The sequence below is a fragment of the Odontomachus brunneus genome, unplaced genomic scaffold (assembly GCF_010583005.1).
Source record: "Odontomachus brunneus isolate Ranch 3 - 2012 unplaced genomic scaffold, Obru_v1 Obru_scaffold_059, whole genome shotgun sequence".
NCBI classification, from domain to species: domain Eukaryota; kingdom Metazoa; phylum Arthropoda; class Insecta; order Hymenoptera; family Formicidae; genus Odontomachus; species Odontomachus brunneus.
In genome coordinates this window covers 1,252,721-1,261,526 of record NW_022639509.1, presented here as the reverse complement: position 1 = coordinate 1,261,526, position 8,806 = coordinate 1,252,721, and the positions used below count along the sequence as shown (strand labels likewise).

At 45.8% G+C, this 8,806-nt stretch overlaps 1 long non-coding RNA gene across 2 annotated transcripts in view; it reads right to left on the bottom strand.

Moving 5' to 3' along the window:
* Positions 1-23: 23 nt before the first annotated feature.
* Positions 24-8,806, bottom strand: part of LOC116845985 — a 77,828-nt gene continuing 69,045 nt past the window's right edge. For both annotated transcript variants that reach the window (XR_004378376.1, XR_004378375.1), the window contains exon 4: positions 24-2,410. This is a non-coding gene — a long non-coding RNA (uncharacterized LOC116845985). The remainder of the gene's footprint in view (positions 2,411-8,806) is intronic.

Here is an 8,806-nt window from a genome sequence, read left to right as displayed (position 1 = left end):
CCCCAAGTAGCGCGCGGCTAATACATTGTTACTCTTTCCTTCAACTTGTTAAAGTCACGCGGGAGAAGTATGCGTTTTGTAAAAACACGGACTTGAGATGCGAAACCGTACGATTCGCACTCATCTCTCCCCTCGTTCTCGGTCAAAGCCAGTCATTACTATTCACCGTTATTACTAGTCCACCGACTCGACTCGTCGGGACGCTAATTCGACCCTTCGTCTCGTTACGAATTGATAATTTCGCGCCCCACCCTCTACGGCGATCGCTCGTCTGTGTTTCGGGCACCGGTCTTTTTTCGGAGTCGCCATCACGTGGCCAGCTCTATGTTCCCGTCGTCGTCGTCGTTGTTGTCGTCATCGTCCCCCGGGTGGCTGCCTCGTGCGACGACTGCGCCAGTGTAATCGTTACGAGCGTGCGCGCGCTACACTCCGAGAGTACATCGAGCCGTAATAATTTCGGGATTTAACATACAGCTGAGCGTCACATGCTACCTCTCGTCGCTCGAGGGACCCTCGAGAGAGAAAGAGAAAGAGACACATGTCGAGAGAGACAGAGAAAGAGAGAATAAGAAAGACAAGGGCGCTGCTGCACGCAGAAAGGGGACGAGTTTCCCCCGGGGGGTAAATTCGCCTCCCGGATTGGGTGCCTCTCCCTTTCTCCCCGGAGCCCCCACGTTGGAGGTTATTAATAATTTAATGCGTTTAATTTTCCCGATACGTAAAAGCGTCGGACGGCGGGCACGCGGAGCTAAGTACATAAAGTTCAAACGCGGCGTCCTCCCACCGCGTGTGATCGCCTTTCCACCGTAAACATTAATAAGGTCATGTGCTCGTTGATGAGAGATGAGATGCGAGCTACGATCGATTGAAATAACCCGACGACGGCGAGTGAGCGAATGAGCTTGGAGGACGATTCGGGTTTTAAGCTGAACTCGCTCGCTCGCTCGTTCACTCCGACTTGCCGTCACAGTTGGGCCGATTTGCCACTCACTACTCTAGCCGCCAGGAAGTAGTTATTCTTGTGCCCAATCACTATACTTTCTCTAGAGCGGCAGTTTTTAGCTGTAATCCGATTCGGTCTCTAGTTCCATTCACTCACCGGTTACTATACGCGCATGTAACGCCGTCATTCATGTAAATCGCAGCAGATTCTCTCTGTCGACGATGACCATTTCTTTCTATGCTTCTGCACACCTGATCGTAATTGCATCGTTCTCAGTTGTAACGCTGCAAATCAAAGTGTGTTATCTTTAAACGCGTAAGCGTGACTGAACCTCTTTGTACACGTTTGTTGCGGTTTTAACTCATGTCATTCGGCACGTTTAAGACGTGTAAATTATAATTCAATACGTCTCTCTAAATGTGTCAAATAACGTGACTTGGAACGATGAGAACGTGTAAAAAAATTTTTAGCTAAAATAACACACTTGGATTTTTGCAGTGAACATCTTAAGAAGCATGTTTGCTTCAAGGAGGAACGCGTAAAAAGTGTGTCCATTCAAATGCATATTCGAACAGAGATGCACATTTCAGAGAGTCTCCATTGTAAATAAATACTTTGCAGCGAGAAAATTAACATCTTTATCATTCGGGTACGCCAATATGCTAAAGAGCGTCGCTCCAAGTAATATATTGCGGACAATTCTTATCGACAATATCGCCGTATGCGTAAAATTTTACGCACACGTAGAATAATTTCTTCCTGCGAGCTCTACGGTGCCGCAGTTTTCGTTCGTCGACTTGATCGGTCTTACACATGCGACGAGGAGATATGCATCGGCCTGTGTTATCACACGACACGTGAGCGCCTGCGTGTCGACGCCCGTGGAGGATGAAAAGACCTGTACGAAGATCGATAACTGACAAACGATGATCGGACCGTAGGATTTGGTGGCGCCATCGGAGAACGAGCTACACAAGCGAAATTGCCCGGCGGCTCTGTCGGTAACGCGATGAATTCGCAAAATTATTGCTTAAATAAATTAATCCGCGACACGAGTACGCGTGTTATCATCTAGAAACCGCGTGTCTCGACAACGTATGTCTTATTCTGTTCTGATTGTAAAATTTGCCAATACGTATAATTCAGCGATGACGAGACAAACGACACGTTGAAAATATTAATTAATCAATAAAATCTCTCTTTGAAGAAACCGTGTGAGAAAGTTTAATCGAAAAAATGTGCATGTTAATAATTCAATTTTCTTTCACACAAGTCACACAAGGCCGAACAAAGCAAATCTTCTCGTACGCGTGATAAGACAAAGTGATTTATTTTAGATATAATTTTGCGGTCTTCGCCAAATTATTGTGAAGTATCATTGTTAAATAACACACAATAGATGTACGTTACCCTCTCGTTAGTCGCTCGCCAATCTAACTGGTCTAATTTTTCGGTTAATACGCTTACCTGCAATAAAAAGAAAATATAATTCGTCAGTGATATATTATAATATGCGATTCATATAAGAGGTTTGTAGAAGAATAGAAAGGGAATTTGCACAAAGGCATGACGAGCTCTTGGGTAACAGGCGTCGATAAAAAAGAACTCTGCTCGGGAAAGGGCATTTCGACATCAAAATTTCCAACAGCCGTACAACCCGCTGCCCGAGCTCGCCCGTGTAACATCGATCGCAACGCTTCTCGCGCCGAATAACGATTAATAATGCCCGGCCTTGGTCATTCATTATAGAAATCAACAAGAGACAAGGAGAAAAAAGCCAAGGTTGCTTACGTAAGGATCGTGTGAAGGTGGCATTTATTTAATTCGAATAAATTCGAGTATCAGCGCGCGAATTCGATATTTCTTTTTCATTCGGCCGTTACTTAAGTTACATCGCTATTTTTAGATACGTCAGGAAGTCAGATTAGCTCGTCTTATCGTGGAAGAAATGGGAAGATCTATGCTGTTGGAAATTTCAGTCTCCTACAGTATCTCCTCTTTCCCGCTCTGTCGGTGAGAGACGCGTAGAGCTTGCCATTTGTTTATCTTAATTATAATCACTGCGTCGTAAATCTGTGCTTGCGCTGCCGGATACGCGACACGCTCAATGCGCAATTTTGTCGGATTTTGCACAAAATTAGTAGCTGAAATCAAGAACATCCTGTCGCGTTTGTATGCAAGTAGACACGAACGGTTTAACGTTTCATTTATTCAAGCAATATATCTAAAAAGTCACACGCGTGTTTCTCAATAGAACCACCTAAAATTATTAAATAGGGCAGACTGAACCTAGAGCGAATACAATGGATATAAAATCGCGAAATGGTCCTTTTAGAACGTAAATAATTTTTTCTAAATTTTATTCAAACCGGAATAATGTTATAGTTAAAAATAGAAAAATCTGATTAATAGTAATAAAGTAAATTTTTGAGCCTCTCGAAATTTTGTGTTAATATTCTCCATCGTGAGTAAATAAAGTTAAACAACGTGTTACTAGCTAGAATAAGATTTTTTGCAAGTGTAGGATATATTCTCTATTTTGGATAATAAAATTTTTACTCATAAAATCACTGATATATGAATATAAGTTTACGAAGTAAAATTGACCCATAATTAAAGGAGACCTGTGAAGATCTCTCGCGGAGACCTCGGAACTATTCAGGATACGTATTTTATATATAGCCTTCTTTTACGCTACTGGGCAACTGAACTCAATACCAAGGCAAGATGGCCAGATGGCAAGATGGTTGCTGCGTGCTTGCATTTAAGTTATTACATAACAAAATATACGGTTAACAAGATCGTAACGAGCATTACTACAATTAATTGTTTGAAAAGTTGCAACTTCGAAATTCTGAAATATGGGATATTTAATAAGTCCCCGGTCTCCCCTATTCCACTGAGATTCGGTTAGATTCATTTGTTGTTTATACCGCTGTGTTTATTCACGGCTACGTTTCCTTTTGTTGTATTTTCGCGCGTACATGCACTGCACACACGCACACGTGAGCGGATTACTTACAGACTCATTGTTTTCCGTTCGACCGGCGTTGAACACCAGGTTTGTTCTTCGCTAAGATCGCGACCTGATTGGTCGTGGGAGAGATTTCATTTTGCAAAAAGAGACACCACATGCACGAAATATCTCGCGTTATTAAGACTTTCCAGGACACGTTTACCCCCGACGGCACTCCGCGCGCTATATCTTCTAATCAAAAAGTACCATCCGGAATTTCTCCATTATCGAAGTAGCGGCGAAATAGCCTTTCCCAGTCGCGATCTCGCCTTCCGATTTCGCTGTCCTCGCGGCGCACAGCCTAGGTTAAAGCTCATAAAATGAATCGGGCACGCGCAAACTGGCCGAAACTGGCTCGTCGTCGCTCTGTTTATTCGCGCGAGCGTTCAGGACGAAGTTCGGAGCAAAAGTCGCGATTATGCGGAACGACGGGCGTTTATACGAAACGCAAAGTGCCGCATACGAATCTCGCGATTTTCAGACGCGAGGCAACGTACTAGTTTCGGGCGGTCCTCGGCTGAGAGAGAGAGAGAGAGAGAGAGAGAGAGAGAGAGAGAAAATATGTGTATATAGAAAGAATGTATGTACGTGTGTGTGTGTATCTGTCCGGTAAGTTCAGCTTCAACGGTTCGCAAGGCAGTCGAGTGAATTGCGCACGCGGTCGCGTAATCACAGGCCACGAAACAGCACGGTCGAAGACAGAGCGTTATGGCGTTCCACGCTGCATAAAAGTCTCGAAGCGCACTACCCCCTTTATATGCCCGTGCTTGTCCGACTTCTCGTCGGAGATTTTTAAGAGAACTTTTATCTGCTAGCGTGATAGCACGAACATTGTGCCGATAACAATATTTGATAAGAGATTCGCGGATTCGCTCCAGGATGAATCATAGATATCACCAATACGGAATATATTATTGTTGTTCCCGGGGTGAGAAAAGAAAGAAAACGTTTGTTCTCTCTTCACAGTGAACAATCTTACACTGAAGAGAAATACTTGAAAATTTATTTGTGAGATATAAACTAATGGTGTATGTTCGAAGTCATTAGGTCTTAGTCGTCAAATATGGTATATCGCGTGACAATATACGCGTCTTTGCACGGAAAATTAACGGATTGTCATCGACGTTGAACGCTCGTGTTAAATGGTCGGACACGTGTCGGCAACGTTATAAAGCCGCGCCACCGTTCCAATCGCGGTCAGCGTTCCGCTGACGGTTGGTTTCCGAGACAATTACAGAAAGCAATGATGTTAAATGGCGAAACAGGACGCGAGCGGACTTCATTTATCAGCATTTGGCGTCGGCAATGCCATTTTTCGCGCTCGTAATCGTCGTCTACCAGCGAAATTTTAGTGCGATCGCGATCGCGGATTGGCATACGAATCGTTAAGAGAAGAGGGAGAGAGAGAAAGAGAGAGAGAGAGAGAGAGAGAAATGCAATATAATGCCGATTATGTACGATGTTATTATCCAGCGGGACAATGTCAACGAGCTTCCGATTTTGAGACTGGTCGCGACACGACAGAATGGATTATAATATCCAAGTGACGTCTCGTAATTTCGAGAACAAACGCGTCGATTTGATGCGTGCTTTGTGCGCGATGATCAGTCTGATAACTGCGCGGATGACGAATGACAGCGTAATTAGGGCCATAAAAGGCTCATCGAACTGTCACGAAGACACTAAATGGGTGTCGCAAATCGCGGTGTACAGCTCGCATATGGTATACGTCTCGGACGTCTCGTGAGTAATTAATTAATCGCAACGCGTGTAGAGCGCCTCGTTTGATAGAATGCTCTTTCTCTCCGAGAGCACTATCTAATTCTTGACAATTGTGGAAACTTCTTTGCGCGCGCGTGCGTAACTGTGTGCGCTCACGTATCAACGCGAAATCGTGCAACGCCGAGATTCAACACGTACCGTACGTTTGTCGGCGTAATTAGCGAGTATTTTTCGCCGGGAGGGTCGAACTGCTAAACATTCCATCAACATTTACTTTACCCGGGCCACGTTCATTTTCATTTCGTAACAACGACGTGCCCAATTATCCCGGTGCGCTCATTACCTTTAATCAGTTTCCCACGTTGCCTACGGGTTTACTCGTAATTCGTATCGCGATTTTTAATGAATAATGCGATGCGATAGTTATATCTGTCCTACGTACGCATATGTATGTGTGTATGCGTGTGTGTATCGCGCGAAGCCGTGTCAGTTTTTCTATATGATATACAACCTAGATTATACGCGCCGGATTCTATCGATAGCTTGCGTAAACCTGTACGAACGCAATTACGAATTAATAGCGAAAAAAAGAAAGTATATTTTATGTGTAACGAGATACGTGCTGCAATTGTATATCAGGCGTGGGCGAACAAATGGATACGATAACGTGAAAAAGGGAAAAAAGGAAATACGAGAAGTGCGACAAGCGTGCAAAAGTGCACGCGCGACACATCCCCGATGCTCGTGTCGTTTTGCCGCCAGCCGATAATTAACGAGCCGGCGGTCCAGTTATCGCTGGAAAAAGCGACGCATATATAATCTAGGCTTAAGCAGAGGCTTACAATTATTGGCATTAGCGCGAGCAACGCCGCCGCATCGCTGCCACGCATTTCCGAACATTATAACACATGATACGCGATCATGTCTCCGTAATAACGGAAATTATACTCGCGGTATCTAGTCGTCGAACGTGAGTCGAATGGAAATTAATTCCTCTCGAATCGTAAGCAGAAATAGCTGACAAGAGCGACGTTTGACCGTTATGCATCATCCTTCGCCACATCACAAATAGCCTCATTGTTCTCCACGCGAAATGTCCATTCACATTAACCCTTGCAAATTCCGTCCAACTTTCAGTGACAATTCAACACAGAGAAAATAGCATCAGAGCGACAGTTTATCAGAACAAAGTATATCTGTACAGCGTCCTCTAAATTCGGCAGGATTTGTACAGAGCCAATGTGAAATCCAAATTTCGATTCGGGTTTAATGAAGCTGATCGAGCTCGCTTAGTGACGAAAAATGAGAAACAAAAGAGGAAAAATCCATACGAATGGGCTTTCGAAAAATCGTTCTTTGTGAAAAGAGCTCTGATTACACTGCAATTTTTACCTGGGAGATATCGTGTAATATCGCGTTTTTGGGAAAAGCAATTTCATCCGCGTTTACTTTCGCTTCGCGTATTTTCGCCCCGCCTTTGTCGCATTTGTCACACGAGAGTGTGGGCTCTCGCTTTTTTCTCTCTTTTTTTTTTTAACAAATCTCTCGCGACTAGAGAACCATTAACTATGATTTAGGAAATGACGAGAGGCGCACGCGCGTTTTATTCCCGATATTTCACGCGACCGAACGGTATGGATAATCTCAAGGGCATCAACGCGAGTGGATTAGTCCTATGTTAACTTCGCGATTAATCTTCCGGCGCTCGATCTCGCCGCGCGATAAATCTCATCGGTCGAAAATCGCAGTTTAACTCCGCGCTCGATTTCGCGGGATTTGCATTTGTGCCAGATCTCCGCTCGATCCCTAATTACGGACGCAATCAGCCGGCACGCAACACACGCGCGCGGACGAGCACACGGACGTTCGGCCGCCTTTCTATGCGACCACTAGGACACGTAAATCGACTCTCTTCTATAAGGCAGGGAGGGCGGGGGAGTGGAGGACGGACGTACGAATCGACACGCCGAATGATAAGCGTGCCAGTCGCGAAACGACTGTGACATTTTATACGGGCGAATGTGGGGGACGAGCCGACTGTGTCGCGGCGAAAAGAATCGCGCGGACGTGCGGCGACATTTTCCACCGCTGGTTATCGGATCGCTCCTTTCTATCTATGGAAATAACGGTGCTTCGAGGTCGCCGCGCGACAGCCATTTTTCGGACACCATTGATTTTATTTGTTCCTCTTTTTTTCTCCCTCTCTACAGAACTTCGCGCTTCCCAGCCCGAGGAGGACGCCCGGGGCGGAAAGGGGCCTCGAGAACGTTCGAGCTACACGACGTCTCTGGAATGTCTGCTAGTAACTCTCTGAGTGTAACGTCTGCCTGGAATCATGGAGAAGCGAGGCGACACGTTTCTCTTTCTTCTTCTCTCCCCTACCCGAACGAATTCAGACTCCACGGGCATCGTGAGACATGTAAGTCTCGAAAAGAGAATACACGAGCGGAGACCGATATGCATATTTATCGCGATATATAGCACCTGACGGCTTCGCAGGGGTTTACGTAGTAATACATCTCGCAAAGTAGGCCAAACTCGAGGACGAAGAACGCGGGGGTGCGGGCAGACAGCCGTGTCGCGGTGTACGGTACGTATGTATGTATGTATGTACGTTGTTGCGCGCCGCGTTCCGTTCCGCTCCGGAATCCTGATGAAGGATCGCGCATCGAAGGAGAAAGTCGGAGATAGAGGGTAATCGGCCGTTGAAAACGCAATTTACGGAAAGGCGGGGGGTGAAACCGACGGCGGGTGAAAGGGGTGGCACGAGTTATCGAAGCTGTCGTAGCGAGCTGGATGAAACTCGCGGCGTCGTCATCCTCACCCTCCTCTTCCTTCTTCTCGTCTCGAGAGGAGCTTGCTGTCTGTCCCCGGATGGTTAAAGCAATCAGCCCCCGCTGCGCCCTTCGCCCATTCCCATTATGCTCCACGAGGTAATCCGGGCTACGTCTATGAAAGTTCTTAAATTGCAAAAACGTATCCCCGCACGACCGTGCGCCGCGCCCGAGTCTCGCAAGCATGTTAAACGATCATTTCGAGTGGAGAAGCTGCGCGTGTCACAAAAGCGGAAGGAATACTATCGGGATACCGTATCGCGCGTATAACCGTGGTTATATTTCGTTCTT